Source organism: Mesocricetus auratus, unplaced genomic scaffold (assembly GCF_017639785.1).
Source record: "Mesocricetus auratus isolate SY011 unplaced genomic scaffold, BCM_Maur_2.0 Super-Scaffold_100021, whole genome shotgun sequence".
In the NCBI taxonomy this organism is placed as follows: domain Eukaryota; kingdom Metazoa; phylum Chordata; class Mammalia; order Rodentia; family Cricetidae; genus Mesocricetus; species Mesocricetus auratus.
In genome coordinates this window covers 21,206,100-21,231,399 of record NW_024429202.1, presented here as the reverse complement: position 1 = coordinate 21,231,399, position 25,300 = coordinate 21,206,100, and positions in this window count along the sequence as shown.

The window sequence follows — 25,300 nt, the reverse complement described above, 5'->3', positions numbered from 1 at the left end:
ATCCCTCTGTGTGCATGTGTGTGTGTCTGCGTGTGTGTGCGCGCGCACGTGTGCGAGCCACAGAATGAATTTGTGGAGGTCAGAGGACAATTTGTAAAAATTGTTTTATTCCTTCCACTATGTTACTGAGGGCTGAATAAATTCAGGTTATCAAGTGTGGTGATAAATACCTTTTCCAGATGAGCTATTTCATCAGTCATCATTGCTATTTTAGAGGCATTGAATGTGCACATCAATTAATAATATAATTCTCAAAATGAAAAAAGAACATTTTCCAACTTGTTTATGCATTCTCTAGTTTTTTTATAGAGGTTTCATAGATACGTAATTTTAGGGAATATATAATTTCTTGGTAAATTTTTTAAGTATAAAATGGATTTGGTTTTACAAATAACAAATTTTTCTACATTTCTTTTTAGAAAGTCTTTTGCTCATATAAAACATCCATTTTTATATTGACCACATGTATTGCAACTTTACAAACTTTATTTTTATTTCAAATGCTTTGTTTTTTATATTTAAAAATATTATTGCATTTATTTATTCATTCATTCTTTCTTTCACTATGCTTCACATTTAAAGGTCAAAAATAACATTTCACCATTCTTTATTTGTATGTAAGTCTTTGGAGAAGTATGATGGAAAAGATTTAAAGTTTATCCTAGGCAATGAAAACTCATGCTTCTTAGATTTTCACAAGTAATTCAATATAGTTGTATGAGAGATGTTTGGCTAGTACATAACCCAAATTCTAACTTTTTTGTCAAAAGAACAATGGAATGTAGGTGAGTATATTTATAAATCTTATTTCCCAAATCATTGACTCACAGGATGAATAGTGAAGATGAAATTGTGTATGTTTTATTAATTATGGTCTTATTTTTGGTTTTCTAATATTTCTGCGATGCAAACCATTTAACAAAGTCATTTCAATTTAAAAAACTCTTGATGTAGTTCCATTTTTATTTACATGCCAAAATGTACCTTTCTTGTTTCTCACTAGAGAAATACTAAAATTTATTGTGTGATGTCTTCCAAAGTATTAATCTTGTTAAATGCTTTCATAAGTTGATACTTGCTATGACCCTTCTTACTGTGCTGAAATGCTCTATACTTCCATCCCATTTCGTGGTGTCTCAGTTGGCCCACTGTATGTATTGAAAATTGAATGATGTGCTCCACTTTGATATTGAATTCTTTCCTCTAAACCTTTTTTGTAGGATTAACCTATTTTTTATATGCAGCGAACTCTAAGTACAGAAAGAGTACCCCCAGGGCTTAATTTAAGCCTGGGGGCATGGATAATACCTTCAATGGCCAGGGTAGTGAATTCACCTTGGACAAAAAAGTTGAGCTGGGCAATATTGTCAGAATCTGAGAAGTATTTAATCTGGGATGCACAATTTCTAATATAAACCATACTATTAAAATTCTGATTGTTGATATTTACAGAACTTTTTTGTAACAAACAAACAGAATAGTATGGTGTGTGTAGTGAATTATATTGATGAAATTTTCTCTTCGGTTTCCACGACATTTATATATATTTTAAAAATTATATGTAGATGATTAAGTGATGAAATATATGTGATTTGAAAAAGGATACTAGCATTCTCAGACACATTTCATCACAACTCTTTAAAAGGACTGAAGAAGTACCTTGCTTCGATAAATGATTTCTTATCCTTATGCTATTCCTATGGATGATAAAAACAAATAAAAAAAAACAGTCAAGATTAACGAGTCCAATGTTCTTCTTGCATGTTTTTGATGTAAACCTTTAGCTTAAAAGTTTGTCCCATCACTTTCTATCCAGGTTTTCATTTTGATAGTATAAACCCAAAATATGTCCTATTTAGTTTTCTTTAGAATTAATAAGACCAGCATAAACTTGACTCAAGGACTCTGGTTATTATACTAAACAATGTAATTCCTAACATGCACCTTATTATAGATATTTATGACAGTTATCTCATCCTCATTAGTATAGTGTTCAAGATTTAAAGATCTTGGATTTATACTATACAAGAAAAGTGCTTAAAAACCATCCAGATAGGACTAGGAAGATGCCTCAATGGTTAGGAACACATGTCGAATTTGAAGAGGACTCATGTTAGGTTCATAAAAGGCTGTAGTGGATTTGAAATCATATGTGGCCCTCCATGGACACACACATGAACATGCACACACACACACACACACAAACACACACACACACACACACGTACAAATAAAAATAACATAATTTTTCAATCTCTTTTGTCCTGGAACATCCTTTGCTGTCAGGCTACCATATGTACCTTGGTTTCTTTATCCAAGTAGTATAAAAACTAGTAGAAAATTAATAGTAGACAGTGAAAATTAAAAATTAATTCCTAGAAGCTCTAACGTACTGTTAGTATTAGGGAAATGTGTCAGATTCCGGGTGGGGGATTGGTATTTTTTTAACCTTAGGAGAACAAGGCTATTTTCTAACTGAGAAGAAATATTTTAAATCATAGTAATTTAATTATAGCACGATGATGAAACAGGCACAAAACTATGCATCTGTGTGCAATACCAAGATGTATGGGGTCCTAGAAGTAATCAAGTATTTACAACAAGGTCTGCTAGTGAGGGAGGACAGAGCTGTGTTTAAAACATCACATTGAACCTTGAATCATTTGTTCTCAAGTCTGGACATAGGTTGATTGTGATTGCTTGATCAGTTTTAAAACCCTTAGTACTGCAAACTGATTATGCTTTTGTCAAAAATCAAGTTGACCTAATTAACAGATTACATTCATTCCTAAGTTTCACCTAACACTCTTTATGGATTTAGAATGTAATGACATTTATGGTTTATATGTCTGTTTAATGATTTGGTCTCCATTTGGTGGTAGTGTTTGGAAACACTAAATCCATTAGGAGATGGAACCCAAAATAAGGATGTGGGATGACAAGAATGGTAAGCACTGGGATCAGAATCCGGTCGTCCTCTCAAGACTCCTACATTTCCTGCTTGGTGCCAAATAAGAAGCAGCTGTCAACATAAATCCAGCCACACTGAACCTCTTAGAAGAGAAAGTGGGTGGTACCCTTGAACGAATTGATACAGGAGACAGCTTCCTGAACATAACACCAGTAGCACAGACAGTGAGATCAACAGTTAATAAATGGGACCTCCTGAAACTGAGAAGCTTCTGTAAGGCAAAGGACACAGTCAGCAAGACAAAAAGGCAGCCCACAGAATGGGAAAAATATTCACTATTCCCACAATCTGACAGAGGGTTGATCTCCAAAATTTACAAAGAACTCAAGAAGCAAGTCTCTAAAACACCAAAGGATCCAATTAAAAAGTGGGCTGCAGAACTAAATAGAGAATTTTCAATAGAGGAGTTTAAAATGGCTGAGAGGCACATGAGAAAATGTTCAACATTCTTAGCCATCCGGGAAATGCAAATCAAAACAACTCTGTGATATCTCACTCCTGTCAGAATGGCAATAATCAAAAACACCAATGACAATTTATGCTGGAGAGGATGTGGTTAAAGGGGAACATTCCTCCATTGCTGGTGGGAGTGCCAATTTGTTCAGACACTTTGGAAATCATTATGGAGATTCCTCAGAAAAATGGGAATAAACCTACCACAAGACCCAGCAACTCCACTCTTAGGCCTATATCCAAAAGATGTCTGTTCCACTATGTTCATAGCAGCGTTATTTGTAATAGCCAGAACTTGGAAGCAACCTAGATGCCCCTCACCCGAAGAGTGGATAGAGAAAATGTGGTATATTTACACAATGGAGTACTATTCAGCAGAAAAAAAAAACAATGGAATCCTGAAATTTGCAGGCAAATGGATGACACTAGAAGAAACCATCCTGAATGAGGTAACACAGTCACAAAAAGAGAAACATGGCATGTGCTCTCTCATATATGGATTTTAGACATAGATCTGGGGAGTGCCAACCTACAATCCCATGGCCAGAGAGTCTGGGAAACAGAAACTTCATTCAGTGGCTGATGGAAGAAGAGGCATACTCCCATGGCTAAGCACTGAGCTGAACTCAAGAAATCCAGTGACAGAGAGGGAGGATTGATGACCAAAGGGTTAAGACTGGGTTGGTTTAACCCCCAGAAACAACTGACCTGACAAAGGTTAACTCTTGAATCCCAGGCATCAGCCTGGTAATCCAGCATGGGACTGATCAAGACCCCCTGAATGTGGGTGTCAGTCCTAGGTAATCTATTAAGCCTTGGGCAATAGATCAGTATTTATCCCAAGTATACACACGGACTTTGGACTCACATCCAACAATGTGAGATGCACTCTCACCCTGAACTCTTGGGGGGAGGGTCTAGGCCCTGCCCTGAAAGAAATGACAGACTATGGACACACCCATGGAGGGCCTCACCCTCCCTGGGGAAATGAGGGGATAATGGGGGGGTTGGGGGGAGGGCACTGGAGGAGGGGAGGGAAAGGGAGAGGGACCTGGAACTGACTTGTGAAGAAACCTTGTTTCTAATCTAAATTTAAACTTAAAAATAAATAATAATAATAATAAAAAAAAGGTGAACCTGAAAAAAAAAAAGAAGCAGCTGTCCACTGCCTATGCTTTCCCACCACACAAACTGGATCCCATTAAACTGTAAGCCATAGTATAACTTTCCTCTTTAAAATTGTTTTTGTCATGTATTCTGTAAAAAAGATGAGGAAAATACAATATTTCAATACTTAAAGATAAGTTATGAGTTTCAGCAGTCTATTATAATAGTTAACTTGTTTTGAAGGACATTTGGTAAAAATGAAATTGGTACTAGAAGGATGTTTTAATACTTAAGTGAACTTGCAGCTCTTGCAGAGGACACTAGTTCAGTTTCCAAAATTGGCATGGCTGGCATCAAGATCAGTAACTAGGAAATTTGATGCTGTCTTTTGACTCCCACTACCATCAGGCATGAATGTGGCACACATACATATATGTAGGTAAATGACTCAAATACATACAAAATAAAAGGAAATATAAGGTAAAATAAAATACTGATGTCATCATGTGTCGTAAATTATTTTAAGAATTCTTCTGGTATTAGACAAAAAATTACCATCATTCATGACTTATGTATTCAAATTTCATTTTTTTTTATTTTAGAGAAATTCTCCAAACATCTACACAATGATTTAATACAAAAGCTTATTTTATGTTAAATATTTTATGTACCAAGAATTTTATATGCCAATGTTGAAGTGGTCTGGCATGTCTTAATAAATGTGAGATAACCTGACATCTATTTTGTTAGACAAATTATTGTAAGAAAAACTCAAAGATACAATTCTTTATAGGTATATCTATGTTAGAACAATCATTTGCAAATCTTCAACTGGAAAGCATAAAATCAAACAAGTTTTACCATGCTAACTCATTTTATGTGTCTGAGAACTAATTCACATCTACATGAAGTTACATAATCAGTACCCTTTGGTGACAATTCTCACTTCAGAAGGCAAAGCTCTGTCCTGGCACAAGGTGAATGATATTATTGCCTAGTCAAAACAAGTAAGATTACATGACAGAAAACAGATGTCAATGTGAGCAATAAATTATATAATTTACTTGCTACCAAATCTTGTAATATGTTCATTTTACTGCTCTTTAATAGCTCCCTTCACCAAACTAAACAAAATATAAAACTACTGATCCAAAATTCTTTCATTAGTCTTTTGAAGAAAATTGACAGAAGATTGCGTATTTGAAAGCCACTGTGGTCTTGGTGGGCTCAATTATTACCGTAGTTACATGATGCATTTGATATTGGAATATCTGGCATAAGTTCTTGTGCTTTGTATAAATTTTTAATGAAGTAGAATTGTGTGTCACTTATTCTTATTTGACAAACTAAACCAAGTTTACATAATTGGCTTATATAAAGTTAATGAGGCACGAAATCCTGACATCATAGCTATTCGGAGTACCAGTTAACTTTCTGTTGAACAAATTGAAGTCAGCTGTAATCTCAGAAGACTGTATGTACAGTAAAGATTTTATTTTGATCAAAATGGAATCTAGCTAAGGTAAAAGATGGTTAAAATAAATACTGAAAAACATTCTGTTTTTTATGTATAATGAATACATGGAATTACTTCACACTTATGCTTGTTTTTAAATAAAATTTAAATAAAATAAATGCAAATGCGTTCAGATATTTTATAAAAGTATATTATTTATTTATTTAAATAACTTTTCAGATGATTTTCTTATTTCATATAGTACATTATTTGTGATCTACTTACACAAAATAAATGTGAATATTGAAACATGATATCAACTTCCTATATTAAATAATATATACTGGATTTTTTTCAAGTAAATTAAACACCACAATTTATAAGTTTGGCCATTTCTACTATCACATGTAATTGTCTCCTTTGTTTTCACTAAATAGAAATACCATGTGCATCTTTCACCAGAAAAAGTATCATCTCAATGGCATAGATGTGGATTTACAGTCTAAACCATGCCCCTTTCTTCTTTGAACCATTTAATCTAACTCCAAATGTTCCATGGGAAATTGTCCTCGTCTCATGAACCTTAAACACTGAGGCTTGAACTGTTTTTGTGTAATTGTAAATTGATCAGGGATGCTTTATGTGAAGGCCCGAGTTCTCTAATTTGAACTAATTCTTATTCTTCAATTTATTAGATTCATAATTTTCATTCTAGAGGACTATATTTTTCAATATTGCAGTAAATTTTGGTAATTATTAGTAATACTAATCAATACAAATGTATAACAAGTACCTATGTCTCCATAGTCCATATTTTATATAAATTTTAATCTTCACACACAAATTTATAAACAGTCCTTTACTTTTAAGAAATATTTATGTACATTCATTTATTGTATTTAATTATATGCTTTGACTTATTTCAAGGTTGCCTGGGGTTCTACATGTAATGTGACAGAGATTATTAAATATCTAGAATTAATTCTCAAATTTAAATCAGGCATATGCAGCATATTTTGGTTTTAATTTTTAAAATTAAAATGTAATTGCATCATTCCCCTTTCCCTTTCTTTCTCTAATCCTTCCCCTCAGCCAATTCATGACCTCATTTTCTTTCACATACTTCTTACATGCAAATAAAAAACATACACACATAAACAAGCAAATACAAAATATATAACCTGCTAAATCTCTCATTTTGCCTGTATATGTATAATTTTAGGGAATAAACCCCCTAAAAGGTTTTCCAATGCCAACTAATATATTTTCAGTCTAAATATTTCCTTTTGTGAATTATAAACAGATACTTTCTATCCAAGAACAAGATTTGCTAGGATAAATGTCAAGAAGTACATACAAATCTCATTGTTATCATAATACTAATAACTTCAATTAAAAGGTCCATTAATGCTACCTAATTCAGGCTTGTTGGTGTAGGCTATAATCAGAGAGACTCAGAAGGCAAAATGGGATCAAACATTCAAGGCCAATGTGAGCAAATTAATGAGAGACCATCTCAAAATAACAAGTAAAAAAAAAACTGAAGACATAGCTCATTGGTAGAATACTTACCTACCAAAAGTGAGGCCAGGAAATATAAATAATCCATACTAAATAAATAAATAATAAAACTTTATATTAGTATATTAGTCAGCATTCTGTCAGTATGTTAACAAACCCGAATAAATTTTTAATAAATATAACATTAATTCTGTGAATGATTTCAGAGGTCATTGATTGCTTGTCCCTCCTGTTTTGACTGAGAAGCGGTGGAGGATCATGTTCACATCTGAGTTTCTGAGACACTAAAAGAGAGAGAAAAGGCGTTCATTCTAGTATCTCCCTCACTCTTTTCTCCCAATCTTTCTCCTCCCATCTGGACCAATGTTCTAAGTTTTATACCACCTCTCAACAGTACCTCTGTATTCTCCTTGCCTATCATTCAACAGAGAGTACTTCAGGAAAAAATTAATGTCCAAACAAAGCAATCTTAAGTGTATTAGGTTCCACAAAATTAGGGTACATAAACATGCAAATAAATTTTCAGTGGCTCAAAACAAACGATATGTACTTTGTTACAAATCTATTTGCAAGAGGAGGCTGGGAGTCCAGGGAAGCAGCAGTTCCTGCAGCAGCATCAGGTAAACAGGCCAGCTTCCCGGCCTGTGTTCCAGTACCTGCAGATCACCTGGGAACTGCACAGAGCTCCCAATCCTGGCAGCAGCCATGCACCCCAGACTCCAGGTCTTCTCTCCCACCAATGAGACCAGGAAACCTGAGGAGGCTGGGAGTCCAGGGAAGCAGCTGTTCCTCCAGCAGCAGCAGGTAAACCAGGGGAGTAGCTGTTCCGGAGCAGGTACAACAGGACCCAGCATAGGGTCCAAGGGACCAGGTAGAAGGCTAAGCACCCCAGATTCCTGTTCTTCTTCTCCACCCACGGGACCAGCATTTGGACAAGGAATAGAAGAACCACCAGATTATTGGACTTGCTAGCACCCACCAAAAGGGAACTCTGGTCACTAGACCAGTAAGGGGTGCTTTCTGCACCTACTAGAAGAAGAGATGGGAAAGAGACAATACAAAAACACACTCAGCAACAGAAAAACAAATATGACACCTCCAGATTCTAGAGACTCCACACCAGCAAGACCCCAACATTCCAATGCCAATGAAGCAGAAGAGAACGACCTTAAAAGCACTTTCATGAAAATGATAGAGGCCCTAAAAGAGGATATAGGAAAATCCCTCAAAGAAATGGAAGAAAAAAACAAACCAAAAAGTGCAAGAAATGGAAGAAAAAACAAAGCAAAAAGTGAAAAAAATGGAAGAAGAAACAAACCAAAAAAGGCAGGAAATGGAAGAAGAAACAAAGCACAAAATGCGAGAAATGGAACAAAAAGCAAACCAAAAAACGCAAGAAATGAAATAAAGAACAAACCAAAAAATTCATAAAAGGCAACAAATGGATGAAAAAATGAACAGAAAATTGCAAGAAGCAATGCAAACGCTGCAAGGGTTGAAAACTGAAATAGAGACATTAAAAAAAACACAATCTGAAGAAAGGCAGAAAATAGAAAAGCTGGACAAACAGTCAGGCACTACCGATACAAGCATTACCAACAGAATAGAAGAGATGGAAGAGAGAATCTCAAGTGTTGAAGATACACTAGGAGAAATGGATTTATCAACCAAAGAAAACCTTAAATCCAACAAATCCTTAACACAAAACATCCAGGAAATATGGGACACCATGAAAAGACCAAACCTAAGAATAATAGGTATAGAAGGAGAAGAAATCCACCTCAAAGGGGCAGAAGGCATATTCAACAAAATCATAGAAGAAAACTTTCCCAACCTTAAGAAAGACATGCTAATGAAGGTACAAGAAGCCTGCAGAACACCAAATAGATTGGACCACAAAAAAAAATTCCCTCGCCACATAATAATCAAGACCCCAAACATACAGAATAAAGAAAGAATATTAAGAGCAGCTAAGGAAAAAGGTCAAGTAACATATAAAGGCAGACCTATCAGAATTACACCTGATTTCTCCATGGAAACTCTGAAAGCTAGAAGGTCCTGGATAGATATTCCACCTACACTAAGAGACCATGGATGCCAGCCCAGACTACTATACCCGGCAAAGCTCTCAATCACTATAGATGAAGAAAACAAGATATTCCATGACAAAACTAGATTCAAGCAATATGTGTCCACTAACCCAGCCCTACAGAAAATTTTGGAAGGAAAACTCCAACCCAAGGAAGCTAACTACAACCAGAAAAACATAGGCATTAGAGAATCCCTCTCTACCAACAGCCAAAAGAACAAAGGGGTGAAATTCCACACATAATTCCACCAACAACAACCATTGCAAATCGAAGAAGGATGAGCAATCAATGGTCATTAATATCCCTCAATATTAATGGCCTTAACTCACCCATAAAAAGACACAGACGAGCAGAATGGATTCGAAGACAGAACCCTTCCTTCTGCTGAATTAAAGAAACACACCTCACCCTCAAAGACAGACATTACCTGAGAGTTAAAGGTTGGGAAAAAATTTTTCAATCAAATGGACCCAAGAAACAAGCAGGGGTAGCAATCCTAATATCTAACAAACTGGACTTTAAAATAAAATCAATCCAAAGAGATGAAGGAGGTCATTACATACTCATCACAGGTGAAACCCACCAAGATGAAGTGTCTATCCTGAACATCTATGCCCCAAATACAAAGGCATCCACATTCGTTATTAGAACTTAAATCTCATCTAAAGCCCCACACAGTTATAGTGGGAGATTTCAACACACCACTCTCACCACTAGACAGGAATACCAGACAGAAACTCAACAAAGAAGCAAAGGGTCTAATAGAAGTAATGACACAACTGGGATTAACAGATATCTATAGAACATTTCATCCACATAAACAAGAATATACCTTCTTCTCAGCACCACATGGAACCTTCTCAAAAATCGAACACATACTTGGCAACATATCAAACCTCAGCAGCTACAAAAAATTGGAATAACTCCATGCATCTTATCAGACCACCATGCTTCAAAATTAGAATTCAACAAGAACACAAATTGCAGAAAACCTACAAACTCATGGAAGTTGAATACTGCTGAACTGCACCATCCCTGGGTCAAAGAGGAAATAAAAAAAGAAATTAAAGACTTCCTCAAATTCAATGAGAATGAAGACACAACATACACAAACCTATGGGACACTTTGAAAGCAGTGCTACGGGGGAAGTTCATAGCACTAAGTGCTCACATGAAGACAGAGGAGAACAGTTATACCAGAGAATTAACATCACAGCTGAAAGCTCTAGAACACAAGGAAGCAAACTCCCCCAGGAGGAGTAGACGCCAGGAAATAATCAAATTGAGGGCTGAAATAAATAAAGTAGAAACTAGGAAAACAATACGAAGAATCAATGCAACGAAGAGTTGGTTCTTTGAGAAAATCAACAAGATAGACAAACCTTTGTCCAAACTTACCAAACAGCAGAGAGTGAACACGCAAATTAACAAAATCAGAAATGAAAAGGGGGACATACCAACAGACTCTGAGGAAATCCAGAGAATCATTAGGTCACACTTTGAAAACCTGTACTCCATAAAATTTGAAAATTTAAAGGAAATGGATGACTTCCTGGATAGCTATCACTTGCCAAAACTAAATCAAGAACAGATAATCAATTTAAATAGACCTATAACCCCTATGGAAATACAAGCATTCATCAAACGTCTCCCAACCAAAAAAAGTCCAGGTCCAGATGGCCTCAGTGCAGAATTCTACCAGACATTCACAGAACAGCTTATACCAATTCTTCTCAAAGTGTTCCACACAATAGAAGCAGAAGGGTCTTTGCCAAACTCTTTCTATGAGGCTTCAATAAGCTTGATCCCCAAGCCACACAAAGATACAACTAAGAAAGAGAACTTCAGACCAATATCCCTCATGAACATTGATGCAAAAATACTCAATAAAATACTGGCAAATCGGATCCAAGAACCCATCAAAACAATCAGTCACCACGATCAAGTAGGTTTCATCCCAGGGATGCAGGGATGGTTCAACATATGAAAATCCATCAACGTAATCCACCATATAAACAAGGTGAAAAAAATCACATGATCATCTCACTAGATGCTGAAAAAGCCTTTGACAAAATCCAACACCCCTTCATGATAAAGGTCTTGGAGAGATCTGGGATAACAGGACATACTTAAACATAATAAAAGCTATATACAGTAAACCAACAGCCAACATCAAACTAAATGGACAGAAACTCAATGCAATTCCTCTAAAATCAGGAACAAAACAAGGCTGTCCACTCTCTCCATACCTATTCAACATGGTACTTGAAGTTCTAGCTATCGCCATACGACAACAAAGGGGGATCAAGGGGATACAAATTGGGAAGGAAGAGGTCAAACTCTCACTGTTTGCAGACGATATGATAGTTTACATCAATGACCCAAAGAACTCTACCAGGGAACTCTTACAGCTGATTAACACCTTCAGCAAAGTGGCAGGCTACAAGATCAACTCAAGAAAATCAGTAGCCCTACTATATACAGATGATAAAAGGGCTGAAAAAGAAATCAGAGAAACATCACCCTTTACAATTGCCACAAACAACATAAAATACCTTGGGGTAACGCTAACCAAACAAGTGAAAGACCTGTATCGTAAGAACTTTGAATCTTTAAAGAAAGAAATTAAAGAAGCACTCAGAAAATGGAAAGATCTCCCATGCTCTTGGATAGGTAGGATCAATGTAGGTCCTACTGAAACTGAGAAGCTTCTGTAAGGCAAAGGACACAGTCAGCAAGACAAAAAGGCAGCCCACAGAATGGGGAAAAAATATTCACTAATCCCACATCTGACAGAGGGTTGATCTCCAAAATTTACAAAGAACTCAAGAAGCAAGTCTCCAAAACATAAAAGGACCCAATTAAAAAGTGGGCTGCAGAACTAAATAGAGAGTTTTTAATAGAGGAGTCTAAAATTGCTAAGAGGCACTTGAGAAAGTGCCCAACACCCTTAGCCATCCGGCAAATGCAAATCAAAACAACTCTGAGATACCATCTCACTCCTGTCAGAATGGCTAAAATCAAAAACACCAATGACAATTTATGCTTGAGAGGATGTGGTGAAAGGGGAACACTCCTCCATTGCTGGTGGGAGTGCCAACTAGTTCAGCCACTTTGGAAATCAGTATGGAGATTCCTCAGAAAAATGGGAATAAACCTACCACAAGACCCAGCAACTCCACTCTTAGGCATATATCCAAAAGATGCCCATTCATACAACAAGGATGTTTGTTCCACTATGTTCATAGCAGCCTTATTTTAATAGCCAGAACTTGGGAGCAACCTAGATGCCCCTCAACCAAAGAGTGGATAGAGAAAATGTGTTACGTCTACACAATGGACTGCTATTCAGCAGAAAAAAATAATGGAATCATGAGAATCGCAGGCAAATGGATGACACTAGAAGAAACCATCCTGAGTGAGGTAACCCAGTCACAAAAAGAGAAACATGGCATGTACTCTCTCATATATGGATTTTAGACATAGATCTGGGGAGTGCCAGCCTACAATCCTATGGCCAGAGAGTCTGGGAAACAGAAACTTCATTTAGTGGCTGATCAAAGAAGAGGCAGACTCCCTCAGTTAAGTACTGCGCTGAACTCAAGATAGCCAGTAACAGAGAGGGAGGACTGATGATCAAAGAGATTAAGACTGGGCTGGTTTAACCCCCAGAAACAGCTGACCAGACAAAGGTTAACACTTAAATCCCAGGCATCAGCCTGGGAATCCAGCATGGGACTGATCAAGACCCCCTGAATCTGGGTGTCAGTGAGGAGGCCTAGGTAATCTATTGAGCCTTGGGCAGCAGATTAGTACCCATCCCAAGTATACACACGGACTTTGGACTCCCATAGAACAATGTGAGGTGCACTCTCACCCTGAACTCTTGTGGAAGGGTCTAGGCCCTGCCCTATATGAAATGACAGACTATGGACACCCCCATGGAGGGCCTCACCCACCCTGGGGGAATGAGGGGATAACCGGGGGGGGGGGTTGGGGGGAGGGCACGGGAGGAAGGGAGAGAAAGGGAGAGGGACCTGGAACTGACTTGTGAAGCAACCTTGTTTCTTATCTAAATTTAAACTGGAAAATAAAAGAAAACAAAAGAAAACAAAAAAATCCAAATCTATTTGCAGTCTGGAGAACCAATCTTTGCTTGCCAAGAAAGGGGCAATTTCTGTCAGTCAAATATCCCCAGTTGCAGAAATTGTACAAGGAAAAAGTTTCTGGTTGCTATGGCAAGTAGTATTTTTGATGGTGTTGGATTTTATCTGAACCTTGCGATCCCAGAGATATTGGGGGTGGGAAAAAAGTACACTGAAGAAATTTCTCTTCTTTGTGTTCCAAAATAACCAGCACACCGGTATAGATTAGACTGAGGCGGGATTCCCTAGTTAAGATGATTCCCTCCTAAGCTGCTGAACTTTGGCCTAGCCTCAGCATGAGTCAAGATAAAGAACCTTCCTGAAAACATGCCAAGGAAAAGCGGCAGCATTGAAGATAAGGAGTGTGCTATGCTACTCTGACCCATCCCGTTTTCTGTTTGATGCCCAGATTACTTCCTGAATAAGAAAAACAAGCAGATCACCAATTAATACAATCCTTTAGATGCTTGCATGTCTGATGGTCTGGATATGCTGTTTAATGTACTGTTCTGTTTTTTACTATTGCAAGAATCTGCCTATCAATCTACTATCCCTGGCAGTAATCCTTCTGAATTATGTTCTGATAAAATGGTCATCATCAACTGTGCTCACATTTCTTTAGAGATAAAATTCTTGGCTTCATGATAAAAAATGTCATGTCAATGGTGAAGACAAAAGAAAACATAAAACGATCGTTCCCTAGGTGCAACTGGAAACAAATGTATGAATAAAGTAACAGGAGGGGAAGGAATTAAATGCCTGAGCTTTAACCCCTCGTCTCACATGGTTGGAAGAAAAAATGGACATATGTGTTTATCCTCTGACCTACACATGTACATCGTGATAGTTATTAGAAAACACAAATTCACACATTACACAAGCACACAAAAAATTAAAGTAAAAATAAAAGAAATATATCCTGCTCTGATTTTGATAAAACTGTAATCAATATTGCATTAGTTTTTATGGACACAAGATTGTACTCTCCTTATATCATGATATCATCATAAGTTTTGATTCCTGTTTCTCCACATAAGCTCATGTTCTTAACTTTAAAATTTGATTATGCTGTAGAATGTTATTTTGCCAAGTTAATAGAACTATATTATCATTCTGTTTTTGATATTTCCTTCATAACCAAATGAGCTTGACAATATGCATCTGTTTAACTTCTTTGAAGAATTTTAATAGTTTATATTCTAACCATATACTCTTTTCTTTCTTTTTTTAAAAAAATCTAAATGCTAAGATATTTGCTTTCATTTCAACATTGAAGTGTTCTAAAAATAACGATAGCCCTACTGGGACAATGAATGAATATATTTATGTACACATAAGTCACAGAGTTACACTTACCATAATTAGGTCTGTTTGCAAACATTTTCCTCATCTTGGATTTCAATTGCTTTATTATTATTATTATTATTATTATTATTATTATTAAATAATTAAACAAGTATCTAATTTTCAGTCTGTAGTATAATTTTCTGAGTAAGATATCAAGAATGTTTAAACAGAGAAGTATTGATTATGTACATTTTGGAGTCTTTTGTCAGTGTCTTTTCTCTGTTTATGGCTTGATATATATGTTTAAATTAAAATATGTGTACACACATACACAAGAGGTAGAAAGTACAGTTAAGTATTAAATTGAGAAGATGAATTTGTAAGCTAAAATTTGCGTGTAATTATTTATGCCTATATTAACGGTTCCTTGGCTTGATAACATGGGAAAATTTGAAGATCATGCATGAACTTTTTTTTAATTTAAATTAGAAACAAGTTTTCTTCACATGTCAATCCTAGTTCCTTCTCCCTACCCTCTTCTCCTGGCCCCCTTCAGCCCTCCCCCAACCCCTTACCCAATTACCACTCCACTCTCCAAGGAGGATGAGGCACTTCATGGGGGATCTTGAAAGTCTGTCATATGATCTGGGCAGGGCCTAAGAAATTCCCCATGTGTTCAGGCAAAGACAGCATCCCTCCACGTGGAATGGGCTCCCAAAGTCCATCTGGATGACAGGGCTAAATGCTGATTTATTGCCTGAGGCCTCCTCACTGGCACCCACATTCAGGGGGTCTGGATCAATCCCATGCTGGTCTCTCAGCTCTCAATCTGGGGTCTATGAGCTCCCCCTTTTTTAGGTCAGCTGATTCTGTGGGTTTCACCCGTCAAGTCATAACCCCTTTGCTCATCACTCCTCCCTCTCGGCAACTAGGTTCCTGGGGATCAATTAAGTGTTTAGCTGTTGATGTCTGTCTCTGCTTCCTTTAGCCACTGGATGAAAGTTCTAGGATGGCACACAAGGAAGTTTTCAATCATTTTATAGGGAAGGGCATTTAAGGTAGCCTCTCCACTATTGGTTAAATAGCCAGTTGGTGTCATATTGTAGGCCTCTGGACATCTCACTAGTACCAGATCTCTGTTCAGCCCTATAATGTCTCCTTCTATTATGCTATCTCTCATTTTCTCTACTCTATTTTTCCCCCTACTCAATTTTCCTGCTCCCCCATGTCCTCCTCTCTACTCCTCTTCATGCCCTCTCTTTCTTCCAGCTTCCTCATCCCTCCCCCCATGCTCCCAATCCCCTCATAAGATTCTGTCCTATTACCATGCATATCCCTCTTAGGATCCTCCCTGTATTCCATAGTTTCTGGCTTGGGATTGTAGGCTAGCACTCCCCCGTTTTAGGCCTAAAATCCATACAAAAATACGCTTATATTTTTGTGACTGGGTTACCTCATTCATGATGGTTTCTTTTAGTGCCATCGATTTGTCAACAAATTTAAAGATGACATGTTTTTTTTCTGCTGAGTAGTACTCCATTGTGTAAATGTACCACATTTTCTCTATCCACTCTACAGTTGAGGGGCATCTAGGTTGCTTCCAGGTTCTGGCTATTACAAATAATGCTGTTATAAACATAGTGAAACAGATGTCCTTGTTGTATGAATGTGCATACTTTGGGTATATGCCTAAGAGTGGAATTGCTGGATCTTGTGATATATTGATTCCCATTTTCCTGAGGAAACCCCATACTGATTTCCAAAGTAGCTGTACGAGTTGCACTTCACCAGCAGTGGAGAAGTGTCCTCCTCTCGCCATATACTCTCCAGCATAAACTGTCATTGGTGTTTTTGATTTTAGCCATTCTGACAGGAGTAAGATGATATCTCAGAGTTATTTTGATTTGCACTTTCCTGATGGCTAAGGATGTTGAGCACTTTCTCACATGCCTCAAGCCATTTTAGACTCCTCTATTTACAATTCTCTATTTAGTTCTCTGCCCCACTTTTTAATTGGATTTATTGGTGTTTTGGAGACTAGTTTCTTGAGTTCTTTTTAAATTCTGGATATAAGCCCTCTGTCAGATGTGGGATTTGTGAAAACCTTTTCCCATTCAGTGGCTGCCTTCTTATCTTGTTGACTGTGTCCTTTGCCTTACAGAAGCTTCTCAGTTTCAGGAGAACCCATTTATTAATTCTCAATCTCAGTGTCTGTACTACTGGTATTATGTTCAGGAAGATGTCTCCTGTACCAGTTCGTTCAAGGGTACATCTCACTTTCTCTTCTAAGAGTGTCAGTGTGGCTGGATTTATGTTGAGGTCTTTGATCCATTTGGACTTAAGTTTTGTGCATGGCAATAGACATGAGTCTATCTGCAGTCTTTTACATTTCAGCATTCAGTTCTGCCAGCACCATTTGTTGAAGATGCTTTTTCCAATGTATACTTTTAGCTTCTTTGTCAAAAATCAAGTGTTTGTAGGTGTGTGGGTTCGTATCATGTCAGTGTCTTCTCTTAACCACAAACTAGCATGCATGAAAGAAGAAATGGTGCGATATATTTGGTGTGACAAAATACATCAAGGTTCAATTATGCCACTAGATGGAGCATTTAGCACTATGGAGAATATTTTTTAATGAAATCCTTGGGGCTTTTTTCAATATATTTTAATGTTAAAATATATTCAATTTCTTATGAAAAGAATATTTTCCTAAAATTTTGAAATTTATCAGCATATTTTTATATTTCTTAGCTAAACAATTGCTTTTAGGAACATGGAAGCTGATAAATTGTGAGATGCAACTTTAATAAAGAAAGTAATTCTGGATCAGGGTAGCAGTTCTATGTGTACTTTCTGAAGGAACTCTGTTCTATTCTCTGCACTGGTGGAGGAAACTAAAGTCCCTGCACAGCGTATAGGGTCCCCATTGTGCACCCTGGGAAGCTTGTCCCCTTCTCCATCAAAGGATTCTAAGGAGTAAGAAGGACTTATCCTGAAAGTTCTAATGATTAAACTTTCACACAATTATGACCTTAGAAATTTAAATATTTTCCTTGTATTCTACTGAAGAACAGTTTGACATGAAGGTGAGATGGGAAAGGAGTAAACTCTACCATGACAGAAACCCTTTTCAGTATTGTCCTTAATTTCCTTACAAAAATGGGATGCTGTCAATAACAGTGCAAATAAGTGATTTTCAGTGAAAGTAATGGAATCTGTGTGGGTTGGTCCTAATAAGAGATGAAAGAAAAAGACAGAAGAAGAAGTTAGAGCCAGTCATAGTTAGGTGATGACAATGACTGTTGCACTGTTACTGTGTGAATGGTAAAAGCAGACTTTCTATACACAGGGTCCATAGATACCTGAGATGTTGAAGGAACAGTGTTTGACAGTCCTTATTTCCAGCCCCACGTGAACAAATCAAGTTTGTGCATCATTAATAAAGGGCCTGTTTTCTTCCATTATTTTCAGGTTAGGGGACAAAATAAATGTAAAGAATGTATCAAAGCTGTCTTTTGTTCTGATTAATTTGGACATTTGTTCTAAGTTCTATCAGTTTATCATGTTCAAATATACAACTATCTAAAGGAAATGGGAAACAATTCTGCCATAGAACACTGACATTAGCTAACTCTTGAGTGTTGGCACATTGAAGAAACATCAGATGAATGACAGTGTGTCTACTAGCTGTCCTCAAAACTCTGATTGATCAGCTCATTGAAATCATGACCTATAAATTGTTACAGGTTTGCATGTGTATGAAGGAAATTACCCAAAGTAGAAAAATAGCTAAGTGTAAGAAAAAAAATTCCCGCAAAAGCTGAGGATGTAGTTCAATTGTCACAAAGAAACTCTGGGTTTGGTCCCTGCTTCTACAGAAAACTGGTATAGTGGTACATGCCTGTAACTTCAGCACTTGAGAAGTACAGGCAGGAAGATTTGGACCTCAAGATCATTGCCAACTACGAAGTGTGCTTAAGGACAGCATAGGATACATGAGAACCTCTTTCCAAAATATAAAATCCAAGAAGATATGAATATATTAATTAACTGTATTTCATCATTCACTGTTATACATAATATAGTCAGTATGTAACATATTATGTTATATATATATATATCATGTTATAAAGCACAAATGCATATATTTTTTAAGAGAAAAAAGGAATAATTGTAGTAGGCAAAAAATAATCCTTAAAGTAAAACCTAAGGCAACACAAAATGAAAAACTATCAAGTGTGAAAAATTATAAATGGCATGCTATATAGAAAAATATTAATCAGAAAATATTCTAACTTTAAGATTTTTTAGGCAAACATGTATTCATCAAGATCAAATATCCTATGAAAAGGGATAGTTTCTTCTAATTTTCATTATACATTTGAGAAATCTAGTATAAAGGAACATAACATTCATGAAGATCTACTGTATAGATTTAATTGACAAATATTAATATAACATAAACTGAATACATAGATAAGAGCAATCAATTGTAATAAAAGTTTAGTAGCTATTTTAAGAACATTTATGTTAATTAATAAGAGAATGTTTTTGTATTAGATATTTTAATAGTACTTTTTCAATTGAATTAAACAATAGTTTTGCTATTATTCTCTTATCAAGCATTGAAACTCTGCATGTTCATAGGTACTCAATACCTTCCAGGGCAGACTCAAAAGGGAAACATTTATTTTAGGTATTGACAGTAGTCTAGAGGTGCCTGTTGAGATTTCACAGCTCTTCTCACCTGTACCGAAGAGCTGGACCAGGGATGAATAGGAAGTTATAAACACAAGCCATTTAATAGAAAGGAGAAAATCACTTTCAAGACTGAATTTGGGCCAGTGAGGAGGGAAGAACCTGAGGCTGTCTTTCCCAAAGTGCCAACCTTCTCTAACAGCTACATATCAAAGGGCTCCACTACCCCCATGTGGTTCTGTTATCAGTGGCCACTATTGTCAGGGCTGGGGGAGGAGTGGTTCCAGCCCAATGCCAAAATTTCTTTCACATGCCAATCTTGACACCAATCTTCAACCCTAGTTTCCTACCTCACTTGTATATTAGCAGAGCTAGAGCAGATTTTATTTATGAAATTTGGACATTTTATATGTATTTTATATGTATGCTTGAATGTAACAACAATAACAAAAAAAGAGGCCAGAAGCCATGAATTCGGAAGAGAGTAAAGGTGTGACATGGAAGAAGTTTCAAGGAAAAGATAAAAGGGGAAAACATGTAACTTTATTTGAACTTAAAACATATACCTTCCATGTTGATTCAATCAAAACATGACAAGCATATTAAGATGAGAATTTTGAATTTTAAAATATATGATATTAGGTCATTGAATCGTGGAGATATTGTTTTCTTTTTATTTATTCTTCTTTCATATTACACATCCTGCCTCTCCTCCCTCCATGGCTCTCAGTTCCTGCTCCACTTACTCTTTCCTTCGGATCCATTGTTCCTTTATTTCCTTTCAGAAAAGAGCAGGCCACCGAGGGATGTCAATGGAAGAGGCCATAATGAGGTTCAGTAAGGATAGGTACTAACCCACCTGTCAAGACCAAAAAAGGATGAAATTAATACAATGTGCTAGGAAATTTTGAAACTGATGTTTGTCATTTCCATCATCTTAACTTCTTTTCCAGTTGCTGTGATAAAACACTCTGAGAAAAACAATGTTTTGCACAAAGTATTTCTTTATCTCAAAGTTCCAGGTCATTCATTATTGTAATAAAATCACAGTGGCTGGAGCTCAAGAGAGGTGGTCACACCCAGTTTGTATTCATGAAGCAGAGATAAAGGAATGCAAGAATGCTACTGATCATCTCACTTCCTCCATATTTATCATCCAGCCAACCTGGCAAGGAATGGTCCTGACAACAATTAATGTAATCAAGATAATCTCCCGCAGACCTCCCAGAGGTACATTCATTTCCCAAGTGATGCGCAATGCTGTCAAAATAACAATTGACACAATAACTTGAAGTTTTTACAGAATGATGAAGTCCCAGATTAGCCAAATAGTAGGATATTTCAACCAAATAAAATTGCCATTAGAATAAGACTGTTGGCTGAGTAGTTACTTGAATTATCTTGAAGATAAGCTTTTTAGAAATTTGCTTCCTAGAAACCTCACAATTTTCTAATTGTAATGTTTACAAATATAAAATAGGCAGGGATGTCACCTCACAAGCTCAATAGAATAGTGCAAAATATTGGATTTTTTGGATATCAAAAATATTAAGAGTTGTTACACTAAACCAATTTTAACAGTTCCTTTATAAACTGTACCACTACTGGTTATAATTTCATGTTATGGATGGAATATAATCTTGAACCCTAAGTACAGCCTTTTGAAACTATGGTTATTTTTAGAAAACAAAGAAAAAGCTATGCATTTTACCTAGGAATACACAAGAGTTTAAATTCAGCATTCCTTGAGCTGTATACTGAAGTATCTGGTGGTATGATTGGTATAATATTTTCATGGATCTCTCTGTCCTCTCTTGTATTTTGAAGTAACTCTATATCATTTACAATAACTAAGAAATATAAAAAGCTGCTTTAATAGATGGTACAATGAAATACTCATGAACTCGGTCAACATAGAATGTAATCATTTCAAATAGTTTTGGTCTGAAAATGATTGTACTCACAGCTCTGCAAACTGTGTGCTCACATGCCAGAATTGCTGTTTTATGAAGATGTGGCTGCAAATATAGATTGTCTATGTTGTGCCATGTAATAGGAAAGCTTTCTAAGTACAAAGGTGATGATGTATTACCATTACACTTCAAAGTATCACACAGTAGAACTGGCACTGAGGGAGTAGGCTAGTACATCTGACCCAGAGGACATGAAAGCCAGAGATGCTTCCACACTGATCATCACTGCAAGGGGTGAACTTACCAGGGCAATGCAGAAGGCACTCCGGTGGGATGACAAAGGAGAGCTTGCAGGATGACCAACCTAGAAACAACCCAGGCCCAAAATCAGGATTATGTGTTGGCCCACTCCAACATCCACACTGTCTGTGATCTAGTAGAGCAAGTGAAGTGATAGGTTCTACAAACCTAAATTTTCAGCATCTCCACAATGCAGGGCAACAGCAAGATAACCAAGAGGACTTTCAGTGAGGGTCCATCATCAAGAGTGTAGCAGAAACCTCAAACCTCAAACCAGAACAATGACTCTTTTGCAATGAATGCTTACAAGTAAAGATATATGGACTAAATGGTTTACTGCATTAATGTGTGGCCCACTGTGTCACAATTCAGCTTCCATGATGAGATTTTTTTTCTTTTCTTTTTTCTTTTTTGTCTCTGAAATCTTAATTGGACGGGGATGTAAGAGCAGAGAGAGGAAACAGAGCAATTGGAAATGAATGGGATAGAGATGCATGATGCAAAAGACACATAGAATAAAATAAAAAGAAAGTTGAAAATATATCCTAATCCTATAATCACTGTAATGTGATGAAGAGATTAGGAGATAGTTACAATGCCTATTCATCTATTACAATTAGGAAGAGTTTCTGAGGTTTATATTCTGTTCTCAAATATAGTGTGCAATTATTTTCAATAAACACATTCACAAATAAGCCTGAGTGCACAATAGACTGACTTCTTTTCCTTCTAAAAACAGGACACAAATTTAAAGGTTTCCAAATTATGCAAAAACAAAATAAATCTCACAGAAAGAACTCAAGACACAGACATTATTAAGTAAGTGTTACTTTAATCTTATGCCTATGGGTATGACCTCTATTCCTCATGTTCCTGACATATCATTTTTTGAGGTCTTCTTTGATGTTAAAATGTCTATTGATCATTTTCTAAAATTACATCATTATTAGTTCTCACCAAGCTAAAATAATAGATAATAACAAAGTAAAATGCATTTCCAATGTAGTTAGTTAAACATAGACCATTAATAAAATTACTCTGAGAGAGTAAACATTATTAATATGTCTTCAATCAATAAAACATAGTATTGCTAGGTTGTTCCCTCTGAATGAAAACATAATTTGTATTTGAAAGTCTTACTGAAAATCGTGTTTTGAAACTAAATAAATGAGTATTACTAGATCAAGACTCATAAAGAGTGTATTACTCACTTTCTTGATATAATTGTCTTTTTATAGCTGCTATGATCATTCATGTAAATATGTATTTAGGGAAACATCCAAAGCATATTATTCACCCAGTAGAGCATGACTGCTCTAGAGGATTGGCTGTGAGTTCCTTGCAGCAATTGTCACCAAAACCTGTTAATTCACAAGCACAGCCACTGCTACCTCTACCTGTAAATATCTATTGCTCATTATTTCTCCTCATTATTTCAAAGGGAAGTCAATTCTGTATGGAACTGCTTATTAGACTTATTTGAAAAGGGGTTATCATGAAAGGAATGGAATGTCTTCAGTAATGACATTCTCAAAAGGAACATACTAATTTAAATACCTGTCTTTAAGAAATATGAGCAAATACTCCAAAGTACTAAGGCAGGATGCAGTTAATATGTCATTTTTAGAAAGAAAAGACATATAATTTGAAGTAAGTGCTCTTGCATATCTTCTGTTCAATATTGCTGTAATTTAAACTAAAAATTACAGTTGTAGCACTTAACCAGACTCTGCAAATCTATAATGTTTATGAGCATCGGATGCACATACATAGGGCAAAAATTCAGAGAGAAATGCTATTGGGAAGATATTTATTTTCTTCATAATAAGTCTCACTCTGTATAAATGATGTGGGGACAAAAGAGGAAGTCATTTCTTGAGTATTTCCTCTATTGTCAATAGTAATAATATTTACAATGATGATGATGATAATAACAATAATAATAATAATAAATTACCAAAAGAGTTTTCAGTTGCTCCCTCACTGTCAAGATAAGGAAGGGAAATATATTCTAGGCACTTGCTCATCACATGATTGAGATAGATGATATATAATTAGGTGATAATTGAAGGAGAGATAGATAGGCAGAGTTAACTGCATAGTTTAATAGTTTATTTTTAGTTCCTCAATTCTAGCTGTGATCAGTAGATAAATTTACTTTGAACTATGAAATGAATATGAAAGAAGATAGCTCATTATGGTGAATATGTTTTAAATTCTAAAATGAAACTATGAATTGACTTCGGGTGACATAATTGTTGTCAACTTTTACATGAACTCTTAAATGACTCAAAATATACCTTTATTAATTTATCTTATTACATTGAGTTCTCAGCGTTTGATAGTATCACAAACTAGTCCAATACTCTCTGTTATTTTACATCTATGAATGCCATTTGTTCCTGGATAATAGAGAAACTTCAACAATGGTGATAGCAGGGAGTATTTTCTGTTGAGCATTGCAACCCAAACTCACTGCCAACAGCCACCATGTCTCTTCCTGAAGATGCAGTCTTCTCACATCTACCAATTTTGACTTCTTATAATTCAAGCACTTCAAGATCCTTGAAAAAGGAAAGTTGAGTAGAAGTATTAATTTCAGTGTTGAGAACATGTTTCTAATGAAAAAATGTAAAAGTACCCCAATTAGAATTACAGCAATATAATCTCTCTTATTGTAGTAGTCTGTTTTCCTCTGAAGGCTTAAAAAATTCAGAAGTGTATCAGAGTGCTATATTCATCTATTCAGTTTATTAATATAGATTGCATTTTTAAGGCTTAAATAATATTCGCTAATTTGTCACTAGCAAGAATATAAGGTAGATTTACATAACACTGAACATTTAAAAAATATATGAAGCTTCTATATATTTCTCCATGTATTAAATGTTAATTTCAATGTGTTGGTGCATACATGTCTATCTTATAAATGTATGTTTCTACAATGTTAACGTGGGCTTATTAATATAACAAGGTGTTTTGCTCAATTTTCAACTGTGATCTCAAAAATTCAAATTGCTTCTAAACAAAGGAGAGTTGTTCCTATTCATTTTGTGGTATATCTTGCTGTTGTTTTACAGAGAATATTGTAGCTCTAAAATTTTGGAATGGAGCAGTGCACTTGCAGGCTTTCAGGAGCTGACAGTGAACACGGATCCTTACAACTGACTGTGGCTGTGAATTCCTTCACTGCTTTTCATCAAGAAAACCAAAAGCATACACTTTTGTTTGATGTAATTTGCACTGGCAGGCTACAAGAAGCCACACATATTGGTGTTTATGTCTCCAGAAACAAATGAAGTTTTGACTTCAATACATTTTCTATGTCACGATTTTCTTACCAATAATATTTAAAGAAA